This window comes from Pongo abelii, chromosome 19, assembly GCF_028885655.2.
Source record: "Pongo abelii isolate AG06213 chromosome 19, NHGRI_mPonAbe1-v2.0_pri, whole genome shotgun sequence".
Taxonomy (NCBI): domain Eukaryota; kingdom Metazoa; phylum Chordata; class Mammalia; order Primates; family Hominidae; genus Pongo; species Pongo abelii.
Genome location: NC_072004.2, coordinates 83,148,008 through 83,158,243, shown reverse-complemented (window position 1 = coordinate 83,158,243; position 10,236 = coordinate 83,148,008).

Below are 10,236 nucleotides of genomic sequence, written 5' to 3'. Positions count from 1 at the left end.
TGGGATTACAGGCGTGAGCCACCGCGCCCAGCCTCAGCTGGGATTACAGGCGTGAGCCACCGCGCCCAGCCTCAGCTGGGATTACAGGCGTGAGCCACCGCGCCCAGCCTCAGCTGGGATTACAGGCGTGAGCCACCGCGCCCAGCCTCAGCTGGGATTACAGGCGTGAGCCACCGCGCCCAGCCTCAGCTGGGATTACAGGCGTGAGCCACCGCGCCCAGCCTCAGCTGGGATTACAGGCGTGAGCCACCGCGCCCAGCCTCAGCTGGGATTACAGGCGTGAGCCACCGCGCCCAGCCTCAGCTGGGATTACAGGCGTGAGCCACCGCGCCCAGCCTCAGCTGGGATTACAGGCGTGAGCCACCGCGCCCAGCCTCAGCTGGGATTACAGGCGTGAGCCACCGCGCCCAGCCTCAGCTGGGATTACAGGCGTGAGCCACCGCGCCCGGCCTCAGCTGGGATTACAGGCGTGAGCCACCGCGCCCGGCCTCAGCTGGGATTACAGGCGTGAGCCACCGCGCCCGGCCTCAGCTGGGATTACAGGCGTGAGCCACCGCGCCCGGCCTCAGCTGGGATTACAGGCGTGAGCCACCGCGCCCGGCCTCAGCTGGGATTACAGGCGTGAGCCACCGCGCCCGGCCTCAGCTGGGATTATAGGCGTGAGCCACCGCGCCCGGCCTCAGCTGGGATTATAGGCGTGAGCCACCGCGCCCGGCCTCAGCTGGGATTATAGGCGTGAGCCACCGCGCCCGGCCTCAGCTGGGATTATAGGCGTGAGCCACCGCGCCCGGCCTCAGCTGGGATTATAGGCGTGAGCCACCGCGCCCGGCCTCAGCTGGGATTATAGGCGTGAGCCACCGCGCCCGGCCTCAGCTGGGATTATAGGCGTGAGCCACCGCGCCCGGCCTCAGCTGGGATTATAGGCGTGAGCCACCGCGCCCGGCCTCAGCTGGGATTATAGGCGTGAGCCACCGCGCCCGGCCTCAGCTGGGATTATAGGCGTGAGCCACCGCGCCCGGCCTCAGCTGGGATTATAGGCGTGAGCCACCGCGCCCGGCCTCAGCTGGGATTACAGGCGTGAGCCACCGCGCCCGGCCTCAGCTGGGATTATAGGCGTGAGCCACCGCGCCCAGCCTCAGCTGGGATTACAGGCGTGAGCCACCGCGCCCGGCCTCAGCTAAGAATTTTGTTTCACAGTCTGATGTCTAAAGAATCCTAGCAAATAGGCCTTTAGTAAAGTGTTGTGGTTTCTTTATGGTTTTGAAAGCCAATGTAACATTACAGCAAATTTAATTTTGGATGAAGAAAACATCTCGTCCTAACCCAACCACCTTAGCACAATGGTTGCACAATCACTCTTTTTTTTTTTTTTTTTTTTTTGAGATGGAGTTTCTCCCTCGTCGCCCAGGCTGGAGTGCAATGGTGCAATCTCAGCTCACCGCAATCTCCACCTCCCAGGCTCAAGTGATTCTCCTGCCTCAGCCTCCTGAGTAGCTGGGATTACAGGAGCCCACCACCATGCCCAGCTAATTTTTGTATTTTTAGTAGAGATGGGGTTTTCACCATGTTGGCCAGGCTGGTCTCGTACTCCTGACCTTAGGTGATCCACCCACCTTGGCCTCCCGAAGTGCTGGGATTACAGGCATGAGGCACCGTGCCCAGTCTCTTATTATTTCTTTATTTAAATATTGAACATCTACTATGTACCAGTCACACTGAATATACATCACTGTGCACAGTGTTTGTTTTTTTTTTTTTTTTTTTTTGGTAGAGATGGGGTCTCACTATTTTGCCCAGGCTGGTCTTGAACTCCTGGCTTTAAGTGATCCTCCTGCCTCAGCCTCCCAAAGTGCTGGGATTTCAGGCCTGAGCCACCACACCCAGCCCTGCACAATGTTCTTAGTTATAATCTTAGTCTATTAAATATACTCTTCTTGAAAGAGCAGACTCATAACTGGCTCATAAACATTTTTCTGGCTTTCTACGCTATTTAGAGAGGGGTCCCTACAGCATTGTCCTGGGTTCTTTTGTCACATAAAGGGAAATTTTTACAATGTCTGGTACCCTTGATATCCTGCAAACGAAGAAGAAAGATATTGTCAAATTCCTTGTGGAAGAAACCCACTTAGGTGGCACCAATCTTGACTTCCAAATGGGACAGGACATCTCCAAAAGGAAAAGTGATGGCATCTACCTTATAAATCTGAAGGGGGCTGGGCGAGGTGGCTCACGCCTGTAATCCCAGCACTTTGGGAGGCTGAGGCAGGAGGATAGCTTGAGCCCAGGAGTTTGAAACCCACCTGGGTGACATGGCAAGACTCCATCTCTACAAAAAATGTTTTTTAAATCAGCCGGGCATGGTGGCACTCAACCATCCTAGCTACTTGGGAGTCTGAGGCGGGAGAATCACTTGAGCTCAGGAGTTTGAGGTTGCAGAGAGCTATGTTTGCACCATTGTACTCCTGCCTGGGTGACAGAGCAAGACTCTGTCTCAAAACAACAAATAAAAACAACTGGAGATGACCTGGGAGAAGCGTCTGCTGGCCACTCTGCCACTGTGGCCTTCGAAAACCCAGCTGTCGCCCGTGTCATACCCTCCAGGAATACTGGCCAGCGGGCTGTGCTGAAATTTGCTGCTGCCACTGAAGCCACTCTCACTGTTGGCCACTTCACTCTTCACTCTTGGAACCTTCACTAACCAGATCCAGACTGGAATCCATTCTGGGAGCCACGTCTTCCTTTTTTTTTTTTTTTTTTTTTTTGAGATGGAGTCTCGCTCTGTTGCCCAGGCTGGAGTGCAGTAGCGCGATCTCGGCTCACTGCAAGCTCCGCCTCCCGGGTTCACGCCATTCTCCTGCCTCAGCCTCCCGAGTAGCTGGGACTACAGGCGCCCACCACCACACCCGGCTAATTTTTTGTATTTTTAGTAGAGACGGGGTTTCACCATGTTAGCCAGGTTGGTCTCGATCTCCTGACCTCGTGATCCGCCTGTCTCGGCCTCCCAAAGTGCTGGGATTACAAGTGTGAGCCACCGCGCCCAGCCTGGGAGCCACGTCTTCTGATGGTTACTGATCCTGGGGCTGACCACTAGCCCGTCACAGAAGTGTTTCATGGTAACCGGCCTGCCATGGCTCTTGGTCACAAAGATTCTCCTTCACACTGCGTGGACACTGCCATTCCAAGCAACGAGAAAGGAGCTCCTGAGTGAGTCTGATGTGGTGGGTGCTGGCCGGGAAGTTCTGTGCATGTGTAGCACCATCTCCTGTGATCACCATAGGACCTCATGCCTGAGCTCTACTTCTGCAGAGATTCTAAAGATATTATAGGCCAGGCACAGTGGCTCACGCCTGTAATCCCAACACTTTGGGAGGTCAAGGCGGGCGGGTCACTTGAGGTCAGGAGTTCGAGACTAGCCTGGCTAACATGGCAAAACCCCATCTCTACCAAAAATACAAAAATTAGCCAGGTGTGGTGGCATGCACCTGTAGTCCCAGCTACTAGGGAGGCTGAGGTGGGAGAATCCCTTGAAAACAGGAGGCAGAGGTTGCAGTGAGCCGAGATGGTGACACTACCCTCCAGCCTGGGCGACAGAGCAAGACTTGGTCTCAAAAAAAAGATATTTTAAACCAAAAAAAAAATTCTAAGGCCTCCCAACCATCTGAATGGACCCATCCTCTTGGCCAAGGGCATTCCAGAGTTACCTGAAAATCCAGTTCAGGTCATGATGGAAGAGGGGGTTGGACATGGCTCCTTATACCCCTCCAGCATTAACACCAACACAGACCTTAAGTCTCATAAGAAACATCTCTATTCTGTCTAAAGCCTGCTACTTGGAGGCTTCATCTGTATGAAATAACCTAGGTGTCCAGGTGTCCACAACCTCTTATTCTAACCCAGACGTTCCTTTCTACTGATAATAACTTTCAACCAATTGCCAATCAGAACATTTTTAAGTCTACTTATGACCTGGAAGCGCCCCTCACCCTTCGAGTTGTCCCATCCTTTGCATTGTCCTGCCCTTCCAGATCGAACCAGTGTAAATCTTACATGTATTGATTGATGTCTCATGTCTCCCTAAAATTTATAAAAGCAAGCTGTACCCCGACCACCTACATGTCGTCAGGACCTCCTGAGGCTATGTTACAGCATGTTCTTTTTTTTTTTTTTTTTTTTTTTTTTTTTGAGACGGAGTCTCGCTCTGTCACCCAGGCTGGACTGCAGTGGCGCGATCTCGGCTCACTGCAAGCTCTGCCTCCCAGATTCACGCCATTCTCCTGCCTCAGCCTCCCCAGCAGCTGGGGCTACAGGCGCACGCCGCCACGCCTGGCTAATTTTTTTTGTATTTTTAGTAGAGACGGGGTTTCACCATGTTAGCCGGGATGGTCTCGATCTCCTGACCCTGTGATCCGCCCACCTCAGCCTCCCAAAGTGCTGGGATTAAAGGCGTGAGCCGCCGTGCCCAGCCCAAGCATGTTCTTAACTTTGGCAAAATAAACTTTCTAGGCCAGGCGTGGTGGTTCACGCCTTTAATCCTAGCACTTTGGGAGGCCGAGGCGGGCAGATCACCTGAGGTCAGGAGTTCAAGACCAGCCTGGCAAACATGGTGAAACCCTGTCTCTACTAAAAATACAAAAATTAGCCAGGCGTTGTGGTGGGTGCCTATAATCCCAGCTACCCAGGAGGCTGAGGCAGGAGAATTGCTGGAAACCTGGAGGCAGAGGCTACAGTGAGCCAAGATTGCACCACTGCACTCCAGCCTGAGCGACACAGTGAGACTCTGTCTCAAAAAAAAAAAAAAAAAAAAACTTTCTAAGTTGCCTGAGATCTGTCTCAGATATTTTGGGTTCACAATACTGAAAAAGAATAGGTCACTGCTGAAAGGCAGTTACCAAGGAGGACCTTAAGGGCAAATGAACTGCCATCCGAGGTTGCAGACTTGTCTGAAGGTGTGCAGGTGCCCTCTGTCCCTATTAAGTAGGTCCCTACTGAAGAACACAGCACTCAGACTGCCATTGAAGATGGGTCTAGACCAGGCACAGCGGCTCATGCCTATAATCCTACTACTTTGGGAGGTCGAGGTGAACAGATCACTTGAACCCAGGAGTTCAAAACCAGCCTGAGCAACCTGGCAAAACCCCATCTCTACAAAAAACACAAAAATTAGCCCGGTGTGGTGGTGCCAGCCTGTGGTCCCAGCTACTTGGGGGGCTGAGGTGGGAGGATCACTTGAGCCCAGGAGGTCAAGGCTGCAGTGAGCCATGATTTCACCACTGCACTCCAGCCTGGGTGACAGAGCAAGACCTTGTCTCAAAAAAAAAGAAGAAAAAAAAGACCAAAATGGTGAAACCCCATCTCTACTAAAAACACAAAAATTAGGCCGGGCGCGGTGGCTCACGCCTGTAATCCCAGCACTTTGGGAGGCAGAGGCGGGTGGATCACGAGGTCAGGAGATCGAGACCGTCCTGGCTAACACAGTGAAACCCCGTCTCTACTAAAAATACAAAAAATTAGCCGGGCATGGTGGCGGGTGCCTGTAGTCCCAGCTACTCGGGAGGCTGAGGCAGAATAGCGTGAACCCGAGAGGCGGAGCTTGCAGTGAGCCGAGATTGCACCACTGCACTCCAGCCTGGGTGATAGAGCAAGACTCTGTCTCAAAAAAAAAAAAAAAAAAAAAAATTAGCTGGGCATGGTGGTGCACGCCTGTAGTCTCTGCTACTTGGGAGGCTGAGGCAGGAGAATCACTTGAACCCAGGAGACAGAGGTTACAGTGAGCCAAGATCGTACCACTGCACTTCAGCCTGGGCGACAGAGCGAGATTCCGTCTCAAAAAAAAAAAAAAAGTGCTCTTAAGCTGTTCTTCCACAAGCTTTTAAACAGGAAATAGAAATAAGGTTGAGGGAAAATAAACATCAGCTTAAAAAAACAAAGCATTATTCCTGTTTTTACAGTCTCCATGATTATAATTTTAAAAATGTAACACATTATAGAAATTTTGGGAAATCACTGTAAAAAGATCCTATCCCACACCCTGACAACCCCTGGTCCCTTTCCTACATGTTTCTCTCTATGCGTTTTGCACAAAAGAACCATCATATGTCCTTCTTCCCTGACATTATGTCATAAGCACTTTCCCATGTTGTTACCTACTCATCTTGCAAAATTGTCTTTGCTTATAGATATTTTCAGCCTTACTAGCATTTTCCAGGTTTTCCCAGCAGCAGACTTCTCAAGCATTACTGGAAAGGTGCCGAAATGATTATGTGAATTGGGATTTGTTCTCAATAGTTCCCTTGTGTCCGGAACTGTCTGGTTTCAAAAAAAAAGAAAAGAAAAGAAAAGAAAAAAGAAAAAAAAGAAAAGGGGAGAAAACATTTGGTTAAGAGTAGGGCCCCCATACTTACACACCGGCAGCACTCCAGGGAAATGGCCGGTGCTCAGTGGGGAGTGGCCAAGTGGAATACTGAGGGAGACTAGATTCTTGGCTCTGGATTGCTCAAGGTGGGTACCACCCTCACCTTAGCAAAAATTCCTGGATCCCAGGCATTGCACAGAAACAGAGATCTGCCAGACTACGAGAAACCTCAGGGACTTAATCAAAGACCATGATGGACTGTCCTTCTGCTACGTCCTTGGCCCCATTTAAGCCTCTTAGTGGCTATAGAAGGTGAGTGTATTAATCTATTCTCACATTGCTGTAAAGAAATACCAGAGACTGGGTCATTTATAAAAAGAGGTTTCATTGGCTCACGCTTCATCAGGCTGTACAGGAAGCATAGCGGCATCTGCTTCTGGGGAGGCCTCAGGAAACTTCCAATGATGGCAGAAGCAGAAGTAGGGGGAGCAGGCAGGTCACATGGCCAGAGCAGGAGCAATAGGGAGGGGCAGAGGGGCTACACACTTTTAAATGACCAGATCTCATAAGAACTCACTCACTATTGCGAGAATAGTACTAAGATGATGATGCTAAACCACTCATGAGAAATCCACCCCCACGATCCAATCACCTCCCACCAGGCCCCACCTCTGACACTGGGGATTACATTTCAACATGAGATTTGGGCAGGACATCCGAACCATATCAATGAGGGAAACCCAAATATGACTGAGACTGGATTTCCTATTGGTCTGGTGAAATAAAGGCTTGAAGTAGGATTTAAGTTGATTTGATTTAAAGAACATAACTAGGATGTTTCTTGAAACCCTGAGGTTGTGGATGCAATAGCCCCCATTCCTCATTCATTCTTTCGAGAATTTGGCTAATGTTGGCTGGGCACAGTGGCTCACACCTGTAATCCCAGCACTTTGGGAGGCCGAGGCGGGCAGATCACTTGCAGCCAGGAGTTCGAGACCAGTCTGACCAACACAGCAAAACCTTCTCTTTTAAAAATACAAAAACTAGCTGGGCGTAGTGACATGCCCCTGTAATTCCAGCTACTCAGAAGACTGAGGCACAAGAATTGCTTGAACCTGGGAGGCACAGGTTGCAGTGAGCTGAGATTGCACCACTGCACTCCAGCCTGAGCAATAGAATGAGACTCTGTCTCAAAAACAAACAAACAAAAATGCCAGGTGTGGTGGCTCATGCCTATAATCCCAGCACTTTGGGAGGCCAAGGTGGGCGGATCACCTGCGGTCAGGAATTCAAGACCAGCCTGGCCAACATGGAGAAATGCTGTCTCCACTAAAAAATACAAAATTAGCCAGGCGTGGTGGCACATGCTTGTAATCCCAGCTACTCAGGAGGCTGAGGCAGGAGAATCGCTTGAACATGGAAGGTGGAGGTTGCGGTGAGCTGAGATCACACCACTGCACTCCAGCCTGGGCAACAAGAGCAAAACTCTGTCTCAAAAAAAAGAAATTGACTAATATTTATTGAGTACTTAGCATTGTACTAGGTACTGGAAATGCTTTTTTTTTTTTGTACTGACATTGTCCCTGCCTGATGAAGCAAGTAAATTATGACAAATAGAAATTCATGGTAAAAAGGAATTGAAGAGGTTGAAGTGAAAAAAGATAAGGTATGGGATGGGCGTGGTGGCTCATGCCTGTAATCCCAGCACTTTGGGAGGCCGAGGTGGTCGGATCACAAGGTCAGGAGTTTGAGACCAGCCTGGCCAACACGGTGAAACCTCGTCTCTACTAAAAATACAAAAATTAGCCGGCCGTGGTGGTGCACGCCTGTAATCCCAGCTATTCAGGAGGCTGAGGCAGGAGAATCGCTTGAACCTGGGAGATGGAGGTTGCAGTGAGCCGAGTGCACTCCAGCCTGGGCAACAGAGCGAGACTCCGTCAAAAAAAAAAAAAAAAAAAAAAAAGGACAGTGATAAGGCATGGAGAGGAGAGGGTAAACCTACTCTGCTAAAATAGAGTGGGTCAGGGCTGGGCATGGTAGCTCACACCTGTAATGCCAGCAGTTTCAGAGGCCAAGAAGGGCAGATCATCTGAGGTCAGGAGTTCGAGACCAGCTGGGCCAATAGATGAAACTCTGTCTCTACTAAAAAAATATATATATACAAAAATTAGCTGGATGTAGTGTCAGGCGCCTGTAATCCCAGGTACTCGGGAGGCTGAGGCAGGAGAATCACTTGAACCCAGGGGACGGAGGTTGCAGAGAGCCAAGATCACGCCACTGCACTCCAGCCTGGGCGACAGAGCAAGATTCTGTCTCAAAAAAAAAAAGAAGGCCAGGCACGGTGGCTCACGTCTATAATCCCAGCACTTTGGGATGCCGAGGTGGGCGGATCACTTGAGGTCAGAAGTTCAAGAAAGACCAGCCTGGCCAACCCAGCAAAACCTTGTCTCTACTAAAAATACAGAAATTAGCCGGGCGTGGTGGCACATGCCTGTAATCCCAGTTACTCGGGAGGCTGAGGCAGAAGAATCACTTGAACCCGGGAGGCAGAGGTTGCAGTGAGCTGAGATCACACCACTACACTCCAGCCTTGGAGATACAGTGCGACTCTGTCTCAAAAAAGAAAAGAAAAAAAAAAGTGGTCAGGGCAAGCTTCTCTGAGGAGGTGACATTCAAGCTAAGACCTCAGAGATAAGCAGTCAGCCATGCTGTGGCTGAGGGGATTGCATGTGCAAAGGACCTGCAGTAGGAAAAAGCTCAATATAGTAACAGGACTGAAGGAAGACCTGTATGCCTGGAGCACTGTGGGGTTATGAAACGAGGGAGGCAGGGAGCTGGAGAAGTAGCAAAGAAGTGGATCATCCAGTCTTACAGGTCACCTGTGCTATTGTCAGTGCACTCTGATTTGAGCTTTTAAAAAGCTGGTGGTGGCCGGACACGGTGGCTCACGCCTGTAGCACTTCTCCAGCACTCTGGGCGGCTGAGGCAGGCAGATCACTTGAGGTCAGGAGTTCGAGATCAGCCTGGCCAACATGGTGAAACCCTGTCTCTACTAAAAATACAAAAATCAGCCGGGTGTGGTGGTAGGCACCTGTAATCTCAGCTACTTCAGAGGCTGAGGCAGAAGAATTGCTTGAACCCGGGAGGCGGAGGTTGCAGTGAGCTGAGATCGCACCACTGCGCTCCAGCCTGGGCAACAGAGCAAGGCTCCATTTCAAAATAAATAAATAAATAAAAAGTTGGTGGTATAGGCTGGGCACAGTGGCTTACATCTGTAATCCCAGCACTTTGGGAGGTGGAGGCGGGAGGGTCATTTGAGCTCAGGAGTTCAAGACCAGTCTGGGCAACATACAGAGACCCTGTCTCTGCAAAAAATCAAAGTCTGGCGTTGTGGGTTTTGCCTGTGGTCCCTGTTACTCGGGAGGCTGAGGGGAAAGAATCACTTGAGCTTGGGAGGTTGAGGCTGCAGTGAGCTGAGATTGTGCCACTGCACTCTAGCCCGGGCAACAGAGCAAGACCTCCCCACTCGAAAAAAAAAAAAAAAGAAAATTTGGTGGCTTATGCATTGGGGGAAGAAAGGATGGCTCCAGAGAGGCAGTAAGGATGCTGTGGGAGATTCTGTAGGATGGCTCACCCAGCTTCTTCTCCTTTGCCTTCCCTTGCTATACTGGCTGGAGAGCAAAACCCCACATTCCCAGGCTCCCTTGCAGCTGGGGATGGCCATGTCATGTGACACAGCTTTGGCCAATGAGATGCAGGCACAGGTCTCTGGGGGAGGGTTTCCCTTCCCGAATGAAGGAACAAAGACCAAGTGAGAAGGCTTTTGCCCTTGACCCTTGGCCTTCCCTTTTCTTCTTGTTTGGGTGACAGATGTGATCCCTGGA